This window comes from Grammomys surdaster, unplaced genomic scaffold (assembly GCF_004785775.1).
Source record: "Grammomys surdaster isolate TR1022 unplaced genomic scaffold, NIH_TR_1.0 271, whole genome shotgun sequence".
Taxonomy (NCBI): Eukaryota; Metazoa; Chordata; class Mammalia; order Rodentia; family Muridae; genus Grammomys; species Grammomys surdaster.
In genome coordinates, this window is record NW_021604712.1 from 2,086,554 (window position 1) to 2,112,688 (window position 26,135).

Consider the following 26,135-nt stretch of genomic DNA (forward strand, 5'->3'; position numbering starts at 1 on the left):
TCTCTCTCTCTCTCTCTCTCTCTCTCTCTCTCTCTCTCTCTCTCTCTGTGTGTGTGTGTGTGTGTGTGTGTTCATGTGTGTGTGCATGTATGTGTACAGTGAGAGAGTCATTCTTCTACAATGGCTGACCAGTGAACTCTAGAGATCTCTGCTGTCTCAGCCTGCCTGATATTGGGAATAGGTGGGTGCTACACCCAGTCTTTTTTTTTTTTTTTTTTTTTTTTTTTTTATGTAACCAGAGTGCTAGGAATCCAAACTCAGGTTCGTCACGTGCATATATCAAGCACTCATCTGACTGACCCATCTCCCTATCCCAATTAATTGATGTTTCTGTTCCTGAGGCTGGTTGGTTTGTTTGTTTGTTTTTCAGGGCAGGGTTCCTCTGTATAGCCTTGACTGTCCTGAAACTCACTTCATAGACCAGTCTGGTCGAAAACTCAGAAATCTGATTGCCTCTGCCTCCCGAGTGCTGGATTTAAAGACCTGCAACTAAAGGGATGTGCCACTAGCACCTGGCTAAACTGCTCACTCTCAATGGCACAATTCCAGTATGAGGAGAAGCTGCTCAAAGCCTCTCCCAGAATCAGTTTGTTCTGCTTCCTCCCCAGGGGTTCCAAGACCTGCACTTTGAGGAACCTCTGTTCTTGTTCTCAGAGGCTAAAACCACACAGACCTTTCTTCCGTTTCCTCTTTGGAAGCAAAGATGGTTTTTGTTTAGCTAGTGACAACTTGTGAAAACCATTTCCAGGAGTGAAAGGGACTCAGTAGTTGAGCAAATCTATCCTGGAAACCCCTTGGTTTGAAGGTCGACAAAGAAGACCCAAGGAGCTAGCTTTTTGTGATTGACGCACATCTTTAATTCCAGCCCTTGAGGTAGGGGGACAGAGGCAGGAGGATCTCTACGAGTTTTAGGCTAACCTGGCTTTCATACTGAGTTAAGAAGTAAAATAAAAACTGCCAGGCCATGATGGCGAATGCCTTTAGTCCAGAACTCAGGAGGCAGAGAGGGAGAGGAAAAAGGGAGAGGGGAGAGAGAGATTGAGGGGTCCAGGGTTCAGAAAGGGCAAAGCAATGTAGTTTACTCATGGTATGTGTAGAACTGAGCAAGCTCAGCTCCATTTCTGATTCCTCTATTCCATGGCAACCCCTCAGCCTATGAGATGGCATCTTACCCTTCTCAGTTAATAGTCTCTGAAGATTCCCTTACAGACACACCAACACCATTCCCTAGAATCTCCTAAGTGAATTGACATCCACTCAAGTTGATGATGAAGAGTAGCTGTCACAGTGCTCAAAGCTTAATTGAATGGATAAACGTTACAATGTAGCTTTGGTTCTAAACGGTGGTTAGAAAAAAATAGAAGCATATATATATACACACTCACACACTTAATTTAGGGGCCAGGGAGATGGCGCAGTGATTATAGTGCTTGCTGGAAGGGCATGAGGAGCTGAATCTGGAAGCCCAGCACCCATGTGCTGTGGCCAGCCTATAACCCCATCCCCAGCGCAGTGGAGTGGGACAGAGACCAGTGGATTCCTGAAGCTCACTGACCAGCTGGTGTAGCCAATTCATGAGCTTCACGTGCAGAAAGAGATTGTTTCAAAGGTAAGGCTGAGAGCCACTGAAGAAAACACCCCTACAGTCTCTACACATACATGTATCTGCATTCCAATGCACAGAGACACAGAGACACAGAGAGAGCTTAGTAGATGATAAATCTAATGATAATACCAAATTAATGGCATCTTAAGAAAACAACTGTAGGTGAAGGGTTCATGGAGTCCCATCCCTCCATGAGGCAGTTAATGACTGCTGAGTGAGAGAGAGACAATTCCTTTGTGGTTGTGGTAGTTTGAATAAATGGCCCCCTAGGTTCACGGATTTGGATGTGTGGTCATTCGGGAGTTGCAAAACTTGATAAGGATCAGGAGGTGTGGCCTTGCTGGAGGAGGTGTGGCCTTGTTGGAAGAAGTATGTCACTGTGGGTGGGCTTTCAAGTTTCAAAGGCTCACACCACGGCCAGTCTCTCATTCCCCCCAACCCTCACCTCTCTCTGCCAGCTATCTGCAGATCCAGATGTAGACTTTTCAGCTACTTCTCCAGCACCATGTCTGCCTTCTTGCCCCTAAGTCCTCACCGTGATGACAATGAGCTAAACGTTTGAATTGTAAGCCAGCCCCAATTAAATGCTTTTTTAAATAAGAGTAGCTGTGGTCTTGGTGTCTCTTCACAGCAATGGTGATCCTAAAACAGTGGTGTAGCCACAATTAGAGTCCATGACATAACCCCATGCTCCCTTAAACCACCCTAATAAAACCCATTGGGTCATTTAAAAAAAAAAGTGGCACACAAATAGAAAGGGGACTAGTTGTTGCAGACAAGAAGGGTAATCCACAGGGGTGAGAGGAGGACAAGAGGTGACACGATCAAAACCTATACACGTAAGAAAATATCACAGTGAGCCCTATTAGACTACATAACTAATATGGCGCTAACAAAAAATTAAAAGCAAGCCGGGCGGTGGTGGCGCACGCCTTTAATCCCAGCACTTGGGAGCCACAGGCAGGCGGATCTCTGAGTTCGAGGCCAGCCTGGTCTACAGAGTGAGTTCCAGGACAGCCAGGACTACACAGAGAAACCCTGTCTCGAGAAAACAAAAAACAACAACAACAACAACAACAAAATTAAAAGCAAAACTAGATAAAAAGATGATAGTATTCAAAATTGTGATTATTTCTTCGATACAAGTCTCGAATGCCTGGGAATAGATGAGACAGAAATTACATCAGCTGGTTTCAGTAATCTTGTAACTTATAAAAGCATGGAGACAGAGAGGCTGGAGAGACCGCTTAGTGGTTAGTTAGGAGCACTGACTGCTCTTCCAGAGGACTCTAGTTCAGTTCCCAGCATCCACATGGCAACTCACTACTGTCTGTAACTCCAACTCCAGGGGATCTGATACCTTCACACAGACAGACATGGAGGCAAAACACCAATGCACATGAAATTAAAAAAACAAGACATTGCCGGGCAGTGGTGGTGCACGCCTTTAATCCCAGCACTTGGGAGCCACAGGCAGGTGGATTTCTGAGTTCGAGAGTTCGAGGCCAGCCTGGTCTACAGAGTGAGTTCCAGGACAGCCAGGGCTACACAGAGAAACCCTGTCTCAAAAAAACAAATAAACAACAACAACAACAAAAAAACATTAAAAAAATGTTGACAGAAGGCTTGGAGAAGAATTCAGTAGATCCTGGACACGTGACTGCAGTGTCCAGGGCCACTGGTACCATTCTTACCCATTTCCACGTAACTGGATGGATCTTGGAATTTTAGCTTCTCTGAAGTTTCTGAAGGTTCCCACATTGTCTGATCTAGGGACCAAGGATCACAGTGGGGCTGCTAACACTCACTCACAGAGAGAGCATGAGTTAAGCTGCTTTACCACACAAGCCTCATAATGTTAACACCCTCGCTATGCATGACATACTGTGGCTTGAGACATTTGTTTGTTTGTTTGTTTGTTTGTTTGTTTTTGCAGTTCTCCCCCCAACCTTTTATTTTTCCTCTTTGAGACAGGGTCTCATATAGCCTACGCTGGACTCAAATTGGCTATGGTTGCTAAGGATGGCCTTGAACTTCTGATCCTCCTGATCTTTTACCTCCTAAATGCTCAGATTACAGGCACATATCACCACACTACCTTAATGTAATATTTAAGAAGTTAAAATTAGTGGGGTGGTGGTGCACACCTTTAATCCCAGCACTCAGGAGGCAGAGGCAGGTAGGTCTCTGAGTTCAGGGTAGCCTGGTCTACAGAGTGAGTTTCCAGGATAGCCAGGCTACAAAGAAAAACCCTGTCTTGAAAGAAACAAAAAAGAAAAAGAGAAAAGAAAGTTAAAATTATTGTCACTATACTGTAGATAACAAAAGCCCAAACTATAAATGAAGAATACTGCTTTGCTTGTTTTGATCAGGCATCTAGGCAGAGGGTACAGCTCTGATCGAGCGCTTGCTTAGCATTTACAAGGTTCTGCATATTTGAGCAACTGGAGTTTCTCTTCCTGTCAGTCCCTCAAGCTCTGTCATTTCCTTTTAGGCAGGTTTGTGAGACTAGCTAGAGATGGGGTCTAGATTAGGCAACATGGGACATTCTAGACAGTCATGTTTGTGATTGTACAGGAGGGTCAGAGCCTGCCTGGGCTCTGAGAGACAAAAAGAAGATGCTACAGGATTGGTTCCTAAAGGTGGCGATGCCAGGCCAGGTCTGCTTTGCTGGATGCTGGGTTGTCTTTAGCCACTTTCTTCCTGGCATCACACGTGGTGAGGAGAAACGGCTCTATGAAGTTATCAGTGCTGTATGCGGAGAAGGGAAAGAGAAGACTCTTCTAGTTGGCTGCTCTGGGACATTGCATAACGTGCCTGCATTCCAGACATTCTATCGGGATGCCAGGGGCAAGATCTATTTTTTGATCACTGACAAACCAGGTGTGTCCTCTTTTATTTTTAAAAGAAGCTCCAAGAAACAAGACACCTGGACTTAACCAAAGACTGGTACTTAATTGTGTTTTACTCTGTTGCTCTTTTTGCTATTGTGTTTTGAGACAGGGTCTTTGCAGAGCGGATTAGGCTCGTGCTTGCTGTACACTGACCTCTGAGCCTCCCCCTCCCAAGTGCTGGGATTACAAATTCACCCGGCTCAGTTTTCGTGATTTACTTTGGGTAATTCACGTTGGAGGTCATTCAGTATCAGATTCGCCTCATCAAGTGCAGCGAATTTGTATGGTACTTTGTAGGAATATAATGTCTCGTTGAGTCATTTTGATATAGTAAATAAATGCTCAGTCAATTACGTGAACATTTACAATTATGCCATAAAAGTAAACAAAATTGAATTCAAGGCTTCTCTACCCACAGAGAAGCTAATTGGAGTCTATTTAGAGAGATATCATCTTTGCACCCAAGTACATAAATAATAACTCATGATGAGAGAGGTTGAGTAGCAAACATCATAGGCATTAACTCATGGAAACTCTTGAGAGAGAACACAAGCACTTTGGAATCGAGAAGAGGGAACAGTTTGCAGGAACTAGTCTGGAAGGACAAACCCTGGGCTGGGGATGTGAGCACCACACACTTGGGAGCTGGGGAGAAAGTTGAGCTATGCGAAGAGGAGGTGGTCAGATGTCAGTTAAGACATCAGGAGAATGACACCCTCGGTCTGGCTGTGACCAGAATGTGACTGCTTCAATAAGCTGGCAGGGCAGTAATCTTACATCTGAAGGTGACCTTAGTGCGACTGGGTATTTAAAATTGAGACTTTAACCCTTTCAGAACAGTGTCTGGGACTATTTTTCTCTATACAGTCAGGGACCTGGAAGCCACCCTGGAGGATAACCAGAAACAAATTTTTTGAGGTGGTCAGCAGCAGGAAAGGCCGTGCACTGTCAGGAGACCCCTGAACTGAGAGCTGTAAAGGGTGAGTGCTCAGTCAAGTGCAGGAGACAGGTCAAGGGGAGAGAAACACAATCGATGGATGGATGGATGGATGGATGGATGGATGGATGGAGAGATGGCTTTGTGGTTTAAAGCATGGGTTGCCTTTCTAGAGGACCTTGGCTTCTTTCCCACATAGTGGTCTACAATCATCTGTAACTCCAGTTCCAGGGGATATGATACTTCTGATCTTCAAGGATCATGTGCATATGCGTATACATATACACAAGCAAGACATTCACACACAAAATAAAGAAACCTATGGTTTTTTTTGTTTGTTTGGTTTGATTTTTCGAGACAGGGTTTCTCTGTATAGCCCTGGCTGTCCTGGAACTCACTCTGTAGACCAGGCTGGCCTCGAACTCAGAAATCTTCCTGCCTCTGCCTCCCAAGTGCTGGGATTAAAGGCGTGCAGCACCATCACCCAGCTTGAAACCTATGTTTTTTAAAGGCTGATGGGTAAGACTGGTGATTTAGCTTAGTTGGTAGAATGCTTGCTTATCTAGCATGTCCAATCTCTCTTGGATTCCCAGGGCTGCATAAACTGGGCATTGTGGAGCCGGCCTATAAGCCCAGCATTCATAAGGTGGAGGTAGAGCAGGAGGATCAGGAATTCCGCACTATCCTCAGCTACATCAAGATCTAAGCCAGCCTGAGACACTTGAGCTCCTGTCTCAAAAATGCAAAATCATGGGCATTTTAGCTGGGAAAATCCAGGGAATGATCCTGACCAAAGTCCATCTCTTGGTCAGTATTTAATATTCAATAAAGCTTGTTTCAAATGTGTTCCCTCCCCCACAAAATAAAGCAAAATCAGGAGCTGTGATTGGTAGAACTTAAGACTCCTGAAAGCAGTCCTTTAATCTCCACATGCACCTGCACTCAAACACAGACACACACAGCAGTAATACACATAAAATAAATAATTAAAGCCCTCAAAAACTAAAAGCAGCGTTCGTTCATATTACATTTATTAATAGGTCACTTATTTTTTACTGTTGAATGATGTTCCATCTATTAGTGTAGCATTTGGGTAAATTCCTAGGAACAGGATCATTTGGCTAGGAGATTTATAGAAAAACTACTGAATGTTCCAACTAAATTAACAATTCCCACTGTTCTCACGCAAATACTTCTCATCACGGTCTTTTCATTTATTCTCTCTCTCTCTCACTTGTTCTCATTAAAGTTTATATTTAATCTAATCTGATCTGATCTGACCTCTGAGCCTCCCCCTCCCAAGTGCTGGGATTACAAATACACCCTGCTCAGTTCTCATGATTTACTTTGGGTAATTCACGTTGGAGGTCATGGTCATTCAGTATCAGATTCACCTAATCAATTGCAGGAAAATTTTCTGATAATCTGTAAGAATATAATGTCTTGTTGAGTCATGTTGATATAGTAAATAAATGCTATCTATCTATCTACCTATATTTATTGATATCTATCTATCTATCTATCCATCCATCCATCCATCCATCTATCTACCTATCTACCTATCTACCTATCTACAAACATACATGTACACATACACACATAATTTTTTTTTTTTGATAGAGTTTGTGTAGTTCTGCTGTCCTAGAACTAGCTCTTTAGCCCTGGCTAGCCTCAAAATTAGAGATCTTCCTCCCTATGCCTCCTGGGTGTTGAGATTAAAGGTGCTTGTTTTTGTTTTTTGTTTTTTTGTTGTTTGAGACAGGGTTTTACTAGGTAGCCCTAGCTCTCCTGGAACTTACTATGTAGACCAGGCTGGTCTCTAACTCACGGAGATTCACTGCCTCTACCCGCTTGAGTGATAGGATAAACGGTGTGTGTCACTATGCCTGGCCTTTTTTTTTTTTTTAAAGTCATATTATATTTATTTATCTACTATGTGTGGCTACACATATGCCATGGTCCATATGGAGCAATCAGAAGACAACTTGTGTGAGTGTACTTATGTGTGTAGGTTCATGTGGTATGGTGCCCATGTATAAGTCAAAGGGCATCTTCTGGGGCTTGGTTCTCCCCTTCTACCACGTAGGTCTGGGATAGAAGTACCTTGACTCTCTGAGGCACCTCACTAGCTCCAACTTGCCCTCTTGGATGCCCAGTTTCCTCTTCTCAATTCAGGTTGATCACTCGGCCCTGCCTGGGTTTCCCTGAAGCACTGAGGTCCGCAATTAGATCAAACACTAAGCTGGGCTAAAAAAAACACTTGTCTCATTGTTACCTGCCTTTTAAAGTCAAGACCCTTTTCCCAGGTGCATGAGCCTCAAAGCCCTGTTCCTTGAACTTTGTTTTCGGTATGGAAATCTATTTCTTTTCACTATATTTTGAAGTTTAATAAGCATGAACTTTTCTGAGTTGAAGGAAAAGAATTTTAAAAAGTACACTGACATTTTTATTTTTATAATATTTTGAGCTCCAGCACCAACAGCCAGTTGAGTCTTTTCTTTAAATATCTTTTTTTTTAGTTTATGTGTATGAATGTTTGCCTGGATGTACACCGTGCTCACTGTGGCCAGGTCATGGCATTGGATCCCTTGGAATTGGAGTGACAAATAGTTGTGCATCATCTTGTGGGCTCTGAGAACCAAACCCGAGTTCTCTGTAAAAGCAGCAAGTGCCCTTGACTGCTGAGCCATTTCTATATACCCCTGTCTGTCTGTCTGTCTGTCTGTCTGTCTGTCTTCAACGTCATCATCATGTATGTATGTATCTATCTTCATCATCATGTATGAATGCATGCACGCATCTCTCTCTCTCTCTCTTTCTCTCTCTCTCTCTATCTATCTCTATTTCTCCTTATCTCCCCATCTATTTATTTATGTGTAGTGTACGTGTGGATATGCTTATGCATATCCAGATGTCAGAAGGGGACACTGGGTATCCTGCTGTCACTTCCATCTTATTTCCTATAGACAGGGTCTCTCACTGAACCTGGAGCTAGGCTGGCAGTCAGCAGGCCACAGGGATCTTGATGCTTCTCTTCTTTATTTCTGTGGTATTCTTTCCCTCTTGGTCCCACAGGCCACTGTCACTCTGAGTCCTCACTGTAACTCGTGAAAGCCACCTTCTTTGAATGAATATGGTGGGAACGGGACACCAGGCAGAGAGTCACCTTGGACACAATTAAGGGTGTTGGAGTGTTGCTACTATAGCCGCCCCATCTCACAGGGATGCACTTTCTCAAACACTATAGAATTCAATCAGTTTGGTTTTGCCTTAGGTCCTCCTTTGTAACAGTTTTAATTGGTTGGATTTATTTTTCTCTGGTGTGGTGAATTGAACTTCCAGTAGTCTAGGTCTAGAGTTTGCTTTTTTTTGTTTGTTTGTTTGTTTTTCGAGACAGGGTTTCTCTGTGTAGCCCTGGCTGTCCTGGAACTCACTCTGTAGACCAGGCTAGCCTCGAACTCTCGAACTCAGAAATCCTCCTGCCTCTGCCTCCCAAGTGCTGGGATTAAAGGCGTGGGCCACCACCGATCGGCTAGAGTTTGCTTTCAATTGCTGTGATAAAACATCACAACCAAAGCAACTTGGTCTCCCAAGGGTTTATTTAGCTTACATCACTGAGAGAAGCCAGGGCAGCAACTCGGGACAAGAACGAGGAGACAGGAATTGAAACAGAGACCATGGAGGACCAGACTTACTGGCATGCTCTCCCTGACTCCCTAAGCTTGCTTTCTTTTTACAACCCAGGCCACTTGCTCAGGAGTGGCACCGCCCACAGTGGACTAGGTTCTTCTATATCAATCATTAGTGAAGAGAATGTCCCCATAGACTTGCCCATAAAGCCAATCTGATAGAGGCACTTTGTTAACTAATGATTCCTCTTCCTAAATGACCCGTTTGTCTCAAGTTGACTAATACATACATACATATATATATATATATATACATATATATATATATATATGCTTTAAATCATAACCATATCCACACCTGAGACAATCTTGCATACTGAGAAATATATAAAGTATACACACACACATATACATACTACACATACGTAAAGAATAACAACGCAAACTTATCCTGTAACACCTTACATTACGGAATAAAGTATTTTACCTGTCCCTCCACCCTCTTGAGATTCCCTCTCCCCCACCTTTCAGTTTACTTACCTGAGATCACCCGGTTCTCTCGGCTTTGAGTCAGCGCCCCTTTCCTGTTCTTAACTGGTTTTTAAAAGTCACGTGTACAGGCATCACTTAACCCTTAATTCTGAAAACCTACATAGCAAGTACATATTTGGGCGTAATGTTGTCCTGTGGTCACACATAGGTAGAGGATCCCAGAGATGCCAGCAAGAGACTCTCAGTGATGCAGTCTGATGTTAGCTTCCTGGGAACTTAGATAGACCACTGGCAGGACAGTAATGGGACAGTGTTGGGAGAGGGGCAAGAGTGTGGCTTAGGCTTTCTTTGCTGTTTTTATGTGTGTAACTTGTGTTGGACTACTGAAATGTCTCAGCTGATCCAGGTAACGTGTAAGAGAGATGAGGAATTTCAGTTGTGAGCTGCGGTGCTGCGGTGTGGTGCTGGGAATTGAACCTAGGTCCTCTCAAAGAGCATCCAGTGTTCTTTTTTTTTTTTTTAATATTTATTTATTTATTTTATTGGTGAGTACACTGTAGCTGTCTTCAGACACACCAGAAGAGGGCATCCAATCTCATTACGGATGGTTGTGAGCCACCATGTGGTTGCTGGGATTTGAACTCAGGACCTCTGGAAGAGCAGTCAGTGCTCTTAACCGCTGAGCCATCTCTCCAGCCCCTTTTTTTTTGTTTTTTTTTTTTCGAGACAGGGTTTCTCTGTGTAGCCCTGGCTGTCCTGGAACTCACTCTGTAGACCAGGCTGGCCTCGAACTCAGAAATCCGCCTTCCTCTGCCTCCCAAGTGCTGGGATTAAAGGTGTGCGCCACCACTGCCCGGCTGCATTTTCTTTTTAAAGATTTTGTGAAACAATTTATTTCCTGCGATGTTTTCTTGAAGTGAAGTTTAACTAACACGTGGAGAACAGCACATAGTTTAGTAAGTACAATATGATGAGTTTGGGTATGGACAGACATCTATGGGGCCATCAACACAATAAAACTTCCCCCAACATATCCTTGTCACCTCTTCCTCCTGTCCCCCTTTTGAGATAGCATCTTGTTCTGAAGATCTGACTGGCCTGGAACTTGCTTTGTTGTATGTAGCCCAATCTGGCTTAAAACTTGTAGCAATCGTCATGTCTGGGCCTTTCAGTGTTAGCATTACAAGTGGGGGTTACCACTCCTGACTGGTCTTCTTCTACATAATTCCTGTCCATAGGAACAGGTACCCAGTATCTCTGGTCCATGTCATCTATAACCTCAGTTACCTACCAAGTTAGCTGGCATATATAGCATATGTGTTTTAATCTTGAGCCCAAGAAATGAAGGTGGTTAACAAAATGAAGACCAGAAGCTAGGGGGAGGGCTCTCCCAAGTTGTTTTTGGTCAGGATGCTTTATTATAGCAATAGAAAGCAAAGTGGGAAACATGGGATGGAACTGTGAAGGGGGTTGGGTATAGTCTTTCAGGACCTTTTAAGGGCTCTTCTCGAAGAAGGATGGCTAAACATGAGGTATAGACGTGACTAAAGAAGTCAGAGTGTCTGGTTCGTGAGACAGCTCAGTGGGTAAGGGAGCTTTCTAAGTCTGATGACCTGATTTTGATCCCTGAACCCCACTTAATGGAAGGAGAGAACTCACTCTCACTAATTAGTCTCTGACTTCCACACACTGTGGCATAAATGTGTTCTCTCTCTCTCCACACAATAAATGAAGTTAAAAAAATTTTACTGTGTCATTTGTGATGAGAAGCAGAATTTCAGTGTGGAAAAAGGTAAGTGCCTTTTCTGAAGAGTGTTGTACAGGACAGTTGGGAGAAGAACGCTGCATGAGATAAAACTGCAAGGAGTATCTCTGCAAAAGCAGACACTCCACAGTTGATGTGTAGGGGCTGTTATCAAAGAGGCAGCAAAGGGAGAGAGCTAGGTAGCTTCTAGGTGGTGTAGCTGGGAGATTGGTATCCATGTGGACATAGGTCTAGGCAGCAAGTCAGATTGGATCGAATATCTCGAGTGTGCAAACCAGGAAAGGCACACAACAGAAGATCCATGTGAGCCCAAGCTGCTCCAGAGCAGCCTTTGCAAGGATGCTAAGAGAGACCCAGAAGACATGAGCCTGGAGCTCTGCTATCTGCGTTCCATCCTGGTTCAAAGCATGGCTCAGTCTGAGGCAAGTTACTTAAAGTCCCGTGTCTCAGTTTCCTAATGAGGATAACACACAAGGACCATAACAGCCTCTGACTGGAGTCACAGGTGTGCTATCAATTGAGTTAATTCACAAGGAGGGTTCCGAACAATGCCTTTTACCTACTGGGCTATTGAGGTAATTTGATGCTTTTCACTTTTTGGGGGGAGGGGTCAGAGGTGGTCTAGGAAAGCAGCTCAGTGTTATAGCACTTACCTACTCCGTGCAGGACTTGGGTTTGGTCCCCAGCACCAGCAAGAAAAACAAATAAGTAAATGAATAGGTAGACATTAAATTCATTAACATTTATTTGTGTGTGTGTGTGTGTGTGTGTGTGTGTACACTTGTGTAGCCCAGGCTGGTCCCAAACTCATGATCCTTCTGTCTTAGCCAAGAGCTGGAATTGGGGACTTTCATCACCAAACCTGGTAACCGTTGCTCTTCACAGACAGGTCTGTACAGGCCTTACTGATGACTGATCCTGAAGGCAGGCTCTTAGATGACGTCTCAGGTAACAGTGGGAGGACCCAAGACATAGAAAAAGCAACTAAATAAGAGCAAGGCAAGCACTCACGGGGAGGAGGAGGATCTGGGGTTCAGGTGGGGCTAGAGGAAAGAAAGAAAACTTGTTGGTGTTCAACTCTAGACTGTAAGGGGATGTCTTTTCAAAGTTAAATTAAATGAAGAAACAAATATTTTTGAAGAGTTGTGCATTTAGTGAGTATATGGTTCATACAGTGAACTAAATGGCTGTGAGACGCATAGGCACCTGGGCCACTACCCAGAGAGTGTCACTATCGGTTGTGCATGTTGTGTGTGTTCTGGTGTGGGTGACTTTCTTTTTGAAATGGCCTCTTGTGTGGAGACTGGCCTTGAATTTGAATGTGATTGAGAATGACCACTTCTGGATTGCTGGGATTATTATTGGTCTGCACACTGGTTCCTGAGCTGCTGGGGCATGAAGTGAATGAGAAGCCAGGCCGTGTGAGGCAAGCGCTCTGCCATCTGAGGTGTGTCTTCAACCATGTCTTTGTTTTTTTTGAAATAACTGTCTTGGAACTCACTTTGTAGTCCAGGATAGTTTCAGACACACACAGCAATCTTTTTTTTCCCTTCCTCAGTTTCCCAAGGGTCAGGACTAAGAGTATAAATGACTGTCTGGAGACGATCTAATTTGTTGTAAAGCGTTACGTCTCAAAGCATATCGCCATTGAGTATGGCTAGTCCAAGAAGTGCACAGACGTAACCTGATCTCTATACAAAGTCTTAGCTGGTACCTAAGCAGCTTATGCTACATTAAATTTAGTTACCTCCTGGGTCTTTTGAGATAGCGCCTTGCTATGTTGCCCTGGCTGGACCTGAACTCCTGGGACCTAAGTGGATATTCACATTTCAGCTTCTCAAGTACATCTGTTCAGAATTTTTCTTTTCTTAGTTATTTTTCTTATATATCTACCATCTATCTATCTATCTATCTATCTATCTATCTATCTATCTATCTATCTATCTATCACTTATTAATAAACTATCTCCTAGCTAGCTTTCTTCCTTTTTAAAAATTAAAAAAAGATTTATTTCTTTTTATGTGTAGGAGTGTTTTTCCTGCATGTATGTATATCGGCATGTGTGTGACTGTGGAGGTCAGATGAGGGCTTTAGAGACCCTGGAACTGGAATTACAGACAGTTGTGAGCTCTGATGTCAATGCTAGGAATTGACCTGATATCCTCTGTAAGAGCAGTAAGTTCTCTTCACTGCTGAGCCATCTCTTCACCTTTAGTATGTGATCTGTATACTTCAAATTTTATTTCTATTAATTTTAAACTTATCTGTACATGTGTCTATGTGGGGTGTGTGCAAGGGAGTTCAGATGCTCTAGGAAGAAGGTACCAGAAAGAGATAACCCTGGATTTGGACTTACTGGTAGTTTTGAGTCACTTATGTAGGTGCTGGAAACTGAACTCAGGTCTCCTGACTTTTTTTTAAAGCAAGAGTTCCAGGGGTCAACCAGGGGCTAACCTGGTAAAGGTGCTTTGTTGACAAGCCTGATGTAGGAGAGAAGTGACTTCTATATTGTGTCTTCTCACCTCATGTGCTGTGACACTCAGTGTACAGATACACACGCACAGATACACACACACACACACACACACACACACGCTCAAACTAACGTTAAAAAAACATCAGGACAGCCAACGCTATGTTAAAGAGACCTGATTCCACATCCCTCAGAAAGGGAACTAGAACTAGTTTTGGGGTCTATGATCAAGTAACAGTTGTGATTTTAACCCAGAAGCAAAGTTTCAAGAGACTCTTAGAACTGTTCCTCCCATCTCAACAAGCAAGCCCCTTCTTAAAAATGTTTTGCCCTCACGGAAACTAATTGCATCTTTTCTTTTTCTCTAGCCTTTTGCCAAAAGAAACATTCCCAAATTCTGCTACTGTGAGAGAACAACTTCCTTAGATACTTGAGGATGGTTTACATGTTCACTTGTGTTCTACCTAAACTTGTTTCCAGGCAGAAGTGGGAAGGAGAAATGGAAGTAAGTGGAGTTTCTGAGAGGAAATGAAGCTTGTTTTGTGTTTGTTTAATTCTCTGGGGGAAAGCTTGATAGACATGTTTAAACAACCACTTCAATAACACTGCCCTAAAATGTGGAATCCACCTAATCAGAATTATGAGGCTGGTTTGTTAGGGCCTCAGGACTATTGGGTATGCTAATATCCAAATAATAGACTCTCAAATAAGTGGTATATCAAGTCAGATATTAGGTTAGGGAATGTGCTGGTCATAAGATTATTGCTCCTGCCTGTGGTCTGGTTGCTTAGGCGGAAAAATCCTGAGGCTATGGCGCTTGCCCGAGAGCGAAGGACCAGCAGTTTTTGCTTATCTTGTCAATCATGTCGTTTTCGCTCTATCACTTCCTCTTCCTTTGAAGACGAAAAAACCTCAAGTCAGAAACAGGAAAGGTTAGCTTTCAATGACTCGCCCGTACACACACAAACTAGCTTCGAGGGGTCCGCACTGCGGAGCAGAAAATTACGTCTTTCCCCGCAAACCCAAAGTTTCATTATCTGCCAATCGCAGGCTGGGACTTCTCAGCTGAAACGCCCACGGGCTATGATTGGCATTAAATGAGCCCTATTGGTGCTGAGAACATGGAAGCGGTGGGTTCAGAACTGACCAATAGTGTGGAGGAATCTGCTGTTGGGGGCGGAGGAAGGTACCAACGAAGTGCGTGATGCTGCTCCGGGAAGCGATGGCAGGAAGCTATCCCAGCCAATGGCCGCCGCGGGCGGGTGTCGGCGCGCGTGCGCACTGGGGCTCCCGGAGCTGCAGGCGGGAGGTTGGGGGAGGGGAACGAGCTGGAGCGCCGCGGAGCTCCTGCCGCCGCCGCAGCTACCGCCGCAGCGAAGAGGCCATGTTGTGTGGTGTGTGGGGCGGGGGGAGGAGGAGGAGGGAGTAAAGCCGAGCGAGGAGACGGGAGAGACACCACACACGGCACAAGATGGCCGGAGAGGCAGCAGCAACCCCAGCTGTCAGGCGGCTTGCCGCGGCCCGTGGGCTCGCCGCTGCGCTGAGAGCAGTACCCCGGCTTTCCGGAGGGCTCTGGGATAGCGGGGAGGCAGCGGCTGAGGCTTGGCGGCCGCGCGCGAATGGGGGAGCTTGTGGCAGAGGCGCCCGGGGAGGCCGGGCCCACGACGCCCGTGGCTCCGCTGCGGTAGCGGCGGTGCTGGTGGCGCGCGCGGCCGGGAGGCGGCTCGCGCCGTGGGCGGGAGGCTGCGGCGGGCGACCTGTCCTGGACACGCGAGGAAGAGCGAGCCGATGGCGCCTGCGGCCGCGCTTCGACCGGGTGAGTAGCTCCCCTGATCCCTTTATTGTCCTTTGTCCTTGGGAGGAAAAGCACGACGTCCTTGAGCGCGAGCGGGAGGGGCGGCGGGTTGGCTGCCGGCTCTGCACACGCAGCCCCGGGCACTGCCGCGGAGGGCCGATGCCACCGGAGCACCGGGTCCGGCCACCGCGTTCCCTCTGCACACCCAACCGGGCGCCGCGCTGCGGTCTGAGGCAGCGGGGAGAGGGCGGCGGCCGCGCCGTGGAACCCCTGCTTGCTCCGGTGAGTTACTTTGATACTTAGCGTGAAATAACAACAATCTTCTGTTGATGGGCTTTAAAAAATCTTTTCCGGTGAGGTGGGAACCCATCTTTGGGGTCGGATTTAAAAGAACAATGGAACCTCTTACTTCGCTTAAACCAAAATAAAACTTGTCTTTTTCCCCCTTCTCCCTGTTGGGTGTTGGCTTTTAACTCTTTCCAAGCTGCTTTTGAGAACGGCTGTTAGTGTTCTAGATGTAAAGGTACCTTTCTGCTTGTTAAACGTCTGTGACGTTTGTTGTCTTTTAGAAGAGGCAAGTTACAGGAGTGCATCTAGTATTTCAAAAATGACGACGGCAAGGCGGTTTAAAGGAAGTAGGCTTGATAATTATGGTGCAATATGATGGCGTTTGATGAATACAGCTTATTCCCTCCGAGTACTTTCGTTAAGACCATTGGACATCCTGATATTTGAATATAATTATACTGTTTGATACTTTTTTAAATGAGTAGGAAAAGCCGTTGTCAGTAGCTTCTCACTTGAATGAATGTTAAACTTGAGTTGGTTCCTACCCTTTAAAAGTTAAAATTCATCTTGTTGTTTAAAAGAGTGTATACTATTTGAAACCGTGACCCGTAAAAGTTAAGGAATATTCTAAAAGCACAGCTCTTCGTGAAGTTACTTTGCTTAGTGTAAATAGTGAAGTAGGACTCTCGCTGATGGGCGATGAAGAGGGGCCATATTTGTTGCATTTGTTGCATGTATAAAAGTAGAGATGTGCTTAAAAAATGAAACAGTATTGGAAAAACAGTTCAAAAAATTTGTTTTCTGCAAACTCCTTTAAAAATAATTTGAGGTAACTTAGGATCAGTCGTTGGAAGAACAAATTTGGAATGCTCAGATCTTTGTAGTTTTGAATATATTTGTCTTCATTCTGCGGAGCTCTTGTGCTATAAAGGTGAAGAACTGCGAAAAGACTGTGTTGGGGAGACTTACGTAGTACATCTAAAATCAAAGGTGCGGGTTGATTGGACCCTATTTCATAGGGTATTTCCAGTAGAAAACAATTGAAATACCTTTTATGGGGCATTACATAGTCTCAGTTGTACATACCTTGATTTCTCAGCATTAAAGTACTAATTTTTTTTCAAAACAATGATTTGAAATATTTTATTACTGAAAGTGGTTTTAAAGAGATTGAGAATGTAGTTCAGAATCCTTTTTGAGTTGTAAAATGTGAAAATAATTGCTAGCAGTTTAAGATCTTACGATCTATCATGATAAATCTGGTAGGAGAAAGGCAAAATATTCTGGACCCTGGTTTGGTATTGAATGAAGGTCATAGATAACCACAAGTTTTAGAGCTGCTTAAAAGACAGTATTAATACTCCATTTGGTGAGATCAGATAGCTTGTAGTTTAAAATTTACAGGAACCAGTAGCCATTTTAAGTTCACTAATTTCTCCTTGGAGGGGTTGATTTTTAATGCTCATAACTGTAAGAGCTATTTGTAGATGGTAAAGAAAAAATTAAGATCGTGGCATGTTTTAAAACATTGTCTGTCAATGACTCCTTTGTTTTTGTTTACCTGACTTAGTGGAAAAAGGAAAGCAAAATGATAGTCATTTGAATTTTCTGTGTTTCTTTTTCTGGATTTTCTGTGTTTCTTTTCGGATTTCAGTGTTTTAATCCCTAGTATTTGTTAGTACATTCCAAATGAGGAAAACAAAGACTGACAGACATTTGAGATAAGAAATAACTGCAGGCATAATGTACAGATTGTGTCACCCCACATTTGTACCTGAATCTTGTCTTTGGAATATTTTTCTCATTTTATCACACAGAGTCTTTGATCAAGAAAACTTTAAAAATCAAAACACTAAATTTTTTTTTCTTATTTTTTTTAAAGGTAACTTACGAGATGATAATGTAGTTGCCGATGATTCTGAATAAACTCAGCTTTTATCTCAGGTAAGACTGGTAAATTTATTGGATTGACATAAAATTAACTTAATAGGCTTTTGTTTTTTTTTTGGTGACATATTTCTAGCATTGAGTTACTACTTATGATTTCAAAAAGTGATTATAAATGAATTTTAAAAGCCCCTTTCACTGAGTAAGTGGTTAAAAGAGTATTCATATGGCCATTGTAATGTAATGTACCTTTGAATAGTACAAATACTGCAGGTCTTTAAGGCTTTTGCTTAATTTTGGTAACAAGGTTTTAGAGCCAGGCATGGACCAGAATAGTTCCCCCCCTCCCCCCCAATAGCAAATTATTTTTACATTTTAAATTCTTAAAGCTTAATAGGACATTTAAATTTTTTGCCATTTAGACTAACAGATTTTAGGGAGCAATATTTCAAAAGTTAGAGCATCGATAGTTTCTATTCTGTATAAAGTTTTAAAACATTCTACTTGTTACTGATTTCTTCAGTAAGTTGTTTAGAACGTTGTTTTTTCTCCAAAAGGTATGCCATTTTGAAGACTGAGAGACAATAGAGTTTTATCTTTGAGAATAAAGGAGAACCCTTGGGAAATGCTGTATTGTACATAGCAAGTAAGTTTTTTAAATTGTTATATTTGAACATTTGCCAACATTTGGGTAGGAATATATCACTGAAGTTTGTCAATGAGAAAAACTGTTGTACTGTGTATATAAAAAAAGATGAGAAAATATCCTAATAGTTTTACCTTAAACCAAAGCCCTTTTGTGTTAACTGTTAAAACAGTTGATTTATACAATGCATACAACTATATGCATACAACTGTTATCCAGTAGTAAGACATTTGATCTTCCCAATAAAATGATGCCTGCCTTTTCATGGCTGTTAAATTTGCAGTGTTAAATTAGTGTTGTCTTTATAGTCTGAAAGACACATTGTTTAGCTCCCTTGCCCACCTGTCATAAAACTGTGTCCTGAAAATTTATAATTATTATTCCCTTGCTTTTCGAGCTATATTTCAAAAACTAAAAACAAACTTTGATGGCTTTGTTATTAAATAGTTAAAATACTCATTTTTAGTAGCTCTTTAAACAACTACAAAAATAAATTGCTTCCAGCAAACTAAATGCATTGCTCTTAGAGGCTTCTGTCAGTGTCCTGGTTTGTAATTGTTTCTGGGCCTAACAGAGAAATAGGTTTTGGGTTCAGTATACCATGAAATGATTGTCTTAAGAGGTGAATATTAAGGTGAATGCGGAAACGTGACTGCTCATATATGTAAGGAAATAAATCTGCCCATGTAAGCTTGAATCCAGAAGTAATATTCAATTACTGTTTTTAAGTGACTGGCCATAGAAAGTATGAAATATATAAGTGATGCCATGGGGAATAAAAAAATAGCCAAGTGACTAATTAAAATGAGAGAGAGCATAACAATTTGTGTTTACTTTGTTATGGTTCAAATAGATAAAGGGAACAGACTAATTTTATTAGCTTAATGAAGTTTTGTTCTGCAGTTCAAGTTCATGTTTATTGTATAAAAAACAAAGTGATAGACTTTTTATACCTATAATCTGTCAAATACATATGAAAGTATCTATTATAATCCAATACTCCTGTAACGTAAGTGCTAAGATGGATTTCCTCTTTGCAGCTGATATGATAGAACATGTAATAGGCATTTGTTGAACACTGTTTATTAAAATTGAGAATCAGGTGTTTTGTATGATGCTATCAGAAATTATGTATAAATTGGCAATATGCTTTATCTGAGATATTATTTGGACAGAAAAGTAAACAACTGACAGTTAGAAATATTAAATGAAATTTTAATTTTTTAATTTAATAGATGATATAACTGCTAAATTAATTTCTAGTCTTTTAGAGGCAGTTTTTAATAACTGGATAAATGTTTAGAGTAAATTGTTTTATGAAAAAGAACATATATTTTCTTTATGATAGTGCTTATATTCAATGTGAATAGTTAACCCTTGAGCTAATTTAATGGAAAAGTTTATTGTCAAATGAAGGCGGTCATCAGATACTGTTTTACATAGATAGGATTATGTGGCCTACAGAGGTATATGCTTTATTATATATATGATCTAGGTAAGTTTTTTGTCAGGTATTTTCTATTTATGGATTAAAGTAATGAGTGTTTAAATATTTGGGTTTATCTTAGCATTTTGGAGAAATTCTTAAAAATCGCTTTATTTTAGTTGTGTTTACGTTGGGACATATTAATGTTTTTATAACTTTAAAGGATTAACATGGCCAAAAATAAAAGAATTTGTGTTGCAGCTAGTCATGTTTTTGGATCATGACATGACGTTTATAGTTTTCAGCATATGAAATAGGTAATTATAATGTAAATTTTCTTTAACTTTCAGTTCTGATCAGTTTCTTGACTATTTAAAATTTAAGCTGTTAATGAGTTAATCTATGCTTTTTCTGACCTTTGTATTGGATCCGACGGATGTGATGACTAAGCAGTCACAAGGCCTTACCTCTAACGCAGTGTCAATGCTTTCACTGCTTTCTAGTTTAGTAAACATATTTAAAGATGACTGTAATTATAAAGTTGTTACATATTTTATTTCTTTTAATAGGCATAATTATTTTAAGTAAACATATTTTTGCATTTTACTGATAAATAACCTTGTTTCATGTCATTCTGGGTTGGATGTGATGTTATTTTCAAATTGGCTATTTTTGATTTAATCGACTTTCAAAGTTTTTTTTTTTTTTTAGCTTGTTTCTGCATTTTTTATTCCTTTGTGGTATTGGAGATTGAAGTCAGTCTTTGCACATGGTAGAAAAATACTGTCACCATCACCTCGGCCTCCATTTCTGTCCTAAAAAATTGCGTTATGTACTTGTGTGAAAATGGAGGTCAGGGCCAGCCTTTAGGAATTGTTCTCCCCGACCCCTCCCTATCCCCACCCCTGGATTGTCAGGATTGGCTTCAAAGCACTATTTGGTGGCATACTTTTGACCTTTTGAAACAGAATTTTACTGTGTAGCATAGGCTGGGCTTAAATTTAAGGTAGTAATTCTGCATTGTCCTCAAAAAGTGCTGAATTACAGATGGCAGCCATCATGTCTGATACCATAAATCTAACGATATTGGGAATTTTTTATGATTTTGATTTTTAAAAAAATGTTTTTCTGATGTCCGGATTTATACATTAATGATGCTACCTAGATCTGTGCTTCAAGAAACAGTTTTACTTTAAACTTAATTTTAATTATATTTAATTTATTTGTATGTGTGTGTGTGCTTGCAAATTCAAATTTGAAGGTCAGAGAAGTTGAGTAGAAATCTTCTCACCTTGTGAGTTGTAGGAGATAAATTCATGTTTTCAGGTTTGTTGGCAAGTGCCTTTACGTATTGCACTGTCTCACAGCCCCCATTTTAATAATTTAATAATTTGAAGTATCCCTAAACATGAATGAAATAATTTCTTTTTAAGATTTAAAACATTTTAGGAGAATGAGTATTCTGCCTGCATGTATGCATTTGCAATAATATGCATGCCTAGTGCATTTAGAGGTCAGGAGAGGTGGTTGGATTCTTTGGAACTGGAGTTAAAGATGGTTGTGAGCCACCATTGGGTGCTGGGAACCAAACCCTTATCTTCTGCGAGAGTACTTTAACTTACTGAGTCATCTCTTCAGCCCCAAGAGTTAAGTGGTTAATGTGTACCAGTTATCATAATCCTTTTAATTCAGATTATCAAGGTGGTTTTAAAATAGATACTTTGTGGTTTTTTTCTCCTTTTTCTTTTTAGAGATAGTGTCCTTGGTCCTGAGTTGGGATTACAGCTGTCAACCATCATGCCTACCTTAATGATTTATTTGAAGCAGTTCTCTTTAAGAAATGCTAATGCCTTTGTTTATCTGGGACTGCGCAGGCTGGGCTGGGCGAGGATGACGACCGGGAGAGACTTGTCTGCGCCTCAGAAAGGCTTGGACTGACACGTTGCACCCTTACTTATGCCTTGCACATGATGATCACTAACCTGTCTTCTGTAAACACTTTCTTATAGTTCAGTGCTGTTTAAATTTTAATCGTAGAGTTTAAAAGTAAGGGATTTAAGAACCAACAAAAGTTCTGGACTTTTGCTGCAAAAGGGCCAGCATTATATGCTTATCTATATTCCCTAAAGTTTATTTTTAGATCACAAAGTACATTTTAAAGTATATGGGATCGGTAGGAATTTGAGGAATATCAGACTCAGTCTACTTAAAGTGACCTGGAGCCTCATCCCAGTGTCAAAGAGTGGCAGAATACGATCACATACTTTAGGAAAGGAAACTATGTGATAGACTTCATCAATGTTGATTTCATTGTGATGCAAGGTGAGGTCAAAGACTTTCTGGTGGATTTAGAACCTAAGTTGTCTTGAACTGGTGACTTAGTCACAGTCACATTATCAAACCACTGTGAGGGATTTCTCTTAGAGAATTTTTTTTACCAAGCTTTCTGAAACATTTTTCTTTCTTTTTTTTTTCTCTTCTTCGTTTTTTTTTTTTGTTTTGTTTTTCGAGACAGGGTTTCTCTTTATAGCTGGACCTCATATATCCTGAGGAAACACTGTCACTGACTGTTAATCCTTGTCCCAAGGTCGTTTACTTTCCTTGTGTGGTTTAACAGATTCTTCTTCCTATTAAGGTCCGATCACTCTTACAGGTTTAACAATTTTAAGATCATTGCTTTCCATTGTTTCTTACTAGGAAGAGATTTTAGAACCTACTTTAATGATAATTTTTAAACAGATCCTTGGTATATTTCTTGTTTGTGATTTACAAAAATGAATTTAGATTTGATACATAAACAGGGAATTGCTTTTATACTTGCAAACAATTCCTAAGAAGCTAGTTTGATGTCTTAAAGTCTTAAACTTGAAGTTTTTAACTTTTTTCTTTCTAAAAACCTTAAATTGTTAGTTTCATACTAACCTTTGAAAACTTGTTGTGTGTGTGTTTGTAGATCGGGGAAAACCTGTGCAAATCAGTTTTTTTTTTTCCCCACATGAATTCCTGGGAGTAAATTTGGGTCTCAGGCTTGTCAGTAAGCACTTTTACCTGGTGAGCCATCTCACACTGTCTTTTTTGGTGGATGGATACATGGTCTTGTGTATGTAACCCAAGCTGACTTTAAATTCTCACACTTGAATACTGGGATGAACGCCGGGCAGTGGTGGCACACGCCTTTAATCCCAGCACTTGGGAGGCAGAGGCAGGTGGATTTCTGAGTTCAAGGCCAGCCTGGTCTACAGAGTGAGTTCCAGGACAGCCAGGGCTACACAGAGAAACCCTGTCTCAAAAAACCAAACCAAAACAAAAAAACAAAAACAAAAACAAACAAACAAACAAAAAAAAGAATACTGGGATGAAATTTTCTTTTTTTTTAAACATTTATTTACTCTATTTTATGTGCATGGGTGTTTTGCCTGCGTGTATGTATGTATGTATGTATGTATGTGTACCAATGTATGCCTGGTGCCCTAGGAGGCCAAACAAGGTTGAGCTGTTGTGTGGGTGCTGGGAACTGAACCCAGGCCTTCCACAAGAGAAAGAAGTTTTCTTCCCCTCACCCGCCTTTCTTCCTCTCACTCCAGTCCCTCTCGCTCCAGGCCAAAGGTTTTTTATTTATATGTAAGAACACTGTAGCTGTCTTCAGACACCCCATAAGAGGGCATCAGATCCCATTACGGATGGTTGTGAGGTACCATATGGTTGTGGGATTTGAACTCATGACCTCCGGAAGAGCAGTCAGTGCTCTTAACCGCTGAGCCATCTCACCAGCCCGAAATTAATTTTCAAAACAGGTTTTTGTTGTTTCAAAATCAGGGCCTCACGTGTTAAATGTTATACCACTTAGCTTTATTTCCCTCCCCCCTTTTGTTTTTTGGGTTTTTTTTGGGGGGGGAGGGGGAGAAAGACAAGTTCTCTCTATGTAGCTGTAGCCTTGTCTGTCCTGGAAGTCACTCTTTAGACCAGGATAGCCTCAAACTTAGATCTGTCTACCTCTGCCTTCTGTGCATTGGGATGAAAGATTTGTACACTACAGCCCTCTTTTATTTTGCTATTATTGTAGTCATACAAAACCAAGGTAAATGAAAATCCCATCCTTGTTTCAGAAAGTACTTGAAATGGGAAGCATTTCTCCTATTTAGTTTTGCGAAACGTGAGTCAGAGATGAGTGAAAAGTCCTGATATTGCATATGTAAGCGTGTATTATTATTATTAGTGTTAGTGTTGGAGCGATGGCTCAGCTTTTAAGGTCCTGTACTATTGCAGGGACCTAGTGTGGTTCTCAGCACTCATACTGCTGTAACTCTAGCTCCAGAATATCCAATGCCCTCTTCTGGATTTGCACAGATGTACACACACACACCAATCACACACACACGAAGTAGTAAACAGAAATCTTAAAGCGCTAGTGTTTGTGAGGCTAATAGCTGAGTACTGCTGATAGTGATTGGAAGTGACGCCTAGACTAACATTGAAAAGACTAATTCTATCCGGGGTCATAGTATGTTGCTGCTAGCATATGATAGATACTCTGAGGATAGTAATAGGGAGGAAGAAGGATCTTGGAGAGGGGTAGCAAAGGTGTTAGAAGGCTTACATACAAGTGTATTAGATGGGAGGCCAGTGTATGGATTAATGCTGTGCTGTTAACTTGCATTTTCTCTAGTTTTAACATCGGATAGCCAGTCAAATGGAGTTCTTGGGGAATGATATCTAGGCTTGTAATTTTAGTAACTTGTTCTAGATTCCAACGCTGGCATTGGCAAAAATCTAAGGTCTTGTCACAATTTTCCTGTCTTCTGCTTGGAGTAATTTGTTCATAACCTATATTTCTTGGTCTGTTGATTTCCTAGAAGGTATTGAAGCTGTGATGTAAGTCATAGGAGTTAAGAAAATCTGTTCTTTTTTTGCAGAAATGTGAATCCTCAGATGGAATGAAAGGCCTATACCATAGACATCGAAGCATTTAGTAAGTCTTTAATCCACTTGTTGGATTTATTTTCTAATTTTATGTGTAATTAGGAGTTTAAGTTACTGATTTGGAATTGTGTGTTGCTTTTTTTATCAGACCTGTAAACAGTGTTAAGAGTAGATATTTTTACATAATTAGTCATAGTAATAGTTAATTAAATGTGGAGTTTATTTCTTAAGACAGGGAGGTTTCATACTTAGAGGTCTTGGAACTCATTAGATCAGGCTACATTTGAACTTAAGAGATTTGCCTGCCTTTGCCTCTTGAGACCTTAGAGTAAAGACAGTGACACCATGTCCAGCCTAGACAGTAAAGTTTATTAATCACAAGTTGCCTTTCTCCCCTTATCTAAATATTAAAATTTATTTACCCACCCACACATTCACCCATCTATTTGAAACAGGGTCTAACCATGTGTCCCTGGCCAGCCAGGAACTCAATTATGTAAATTGGGCCAGCCTGGAATTCAGAGATGTCTCTGATTCCTGAGTGCTGAGGTTAAAAGCATATGTCCACCACAAATGGGGTCAGAAAATAAAAGACAAAAATATCCTATTTGGACTTGTTTCTAATGTCCTGGAGATATTTATTTATGATGCATTTACCTGTATTGTTCAGATACTATTGTGTTTTCCCATTGCAGTTTCAGAATTGGGAGTACTTGTACTGAAATGGACACATAGCATAGAACAATTTACTATCTGGTCTTCAAAAAAAACCAGGCCGTGGTTCTAGGGTCTGTGCTTGGTACTTTTATGATGTAGAGCTCAGAAGCCCTTTGGTTCTTTCTTGATAATAGAAATTAATTTTAATTGATTTCTATTTGTAATTGGTTCTGATAAATTAACTCTGAACTTAAATTTCAAGACTGAAAGTTTAGCCTTATTGACATAGAAATTGGTCTTTGAAAGATATTATTACTACTACTGTGAAATATATATATATATATTTTTTTGTTAAATTCCAAAGTTGACAAGTAACAGGAAAGAGTAAAATGGGAAGGTTGTTAAAATCATTTTGGGTGAATTGCCAAAAGGATTTATTCATTAGCAACAAACTTAAGATAATCATCTACTAGCTGGTTCATAGGAATAAAAACATTTGGGAATCCATATTCTGCGTGATTTCACTTCCCCACCTCTCCCCCTGCGCCTTTTTCTGTTATTGCTACTTGAGATTGCACTGGCTGGCTATTAATGACCTATAAAACAAGGTTTGTGTTCTTCCTGAGGGAGAGTGAGGGAGGAGACCCAAAATATGTCTAATGCAGGCGTCTAGTTTCCTGTGTGATTACACTTAAGACAGTAGTTGCCTGGCATTGGTT

The 26,135-nt window shown here is 41.2% G+C and overlaps 1 protein-coding gene across 1 annotated transcript in view; it reads left to right on the top strand.

The window, feature by feature from the left end:
* The first annotated feature begins 15,535 nt into the window (after positions 1–15,535).
* The window catches only part of Chd2 (chromodomain helicase DNA binding protein 2), a 126,893-nt gene continuing 116,293 nt past the window's right edge, over positions 15,536–26,135 (top strand). The window contains exons 1-4 of the mRNA XM_028776654.1: positions 15,536–15,613; positions 17,763–17,824; positions 18,325–18,413; positions 24,753–24,808. The gene's annotated coding sequence lies outside the window, so the exon portion shown is untranslated. The remainder of the gene's footprint in view (positions 15,614–17,762; positions 17,825–18,324; positions 18,414–24,752; positions 24,809–26,135) is intronic.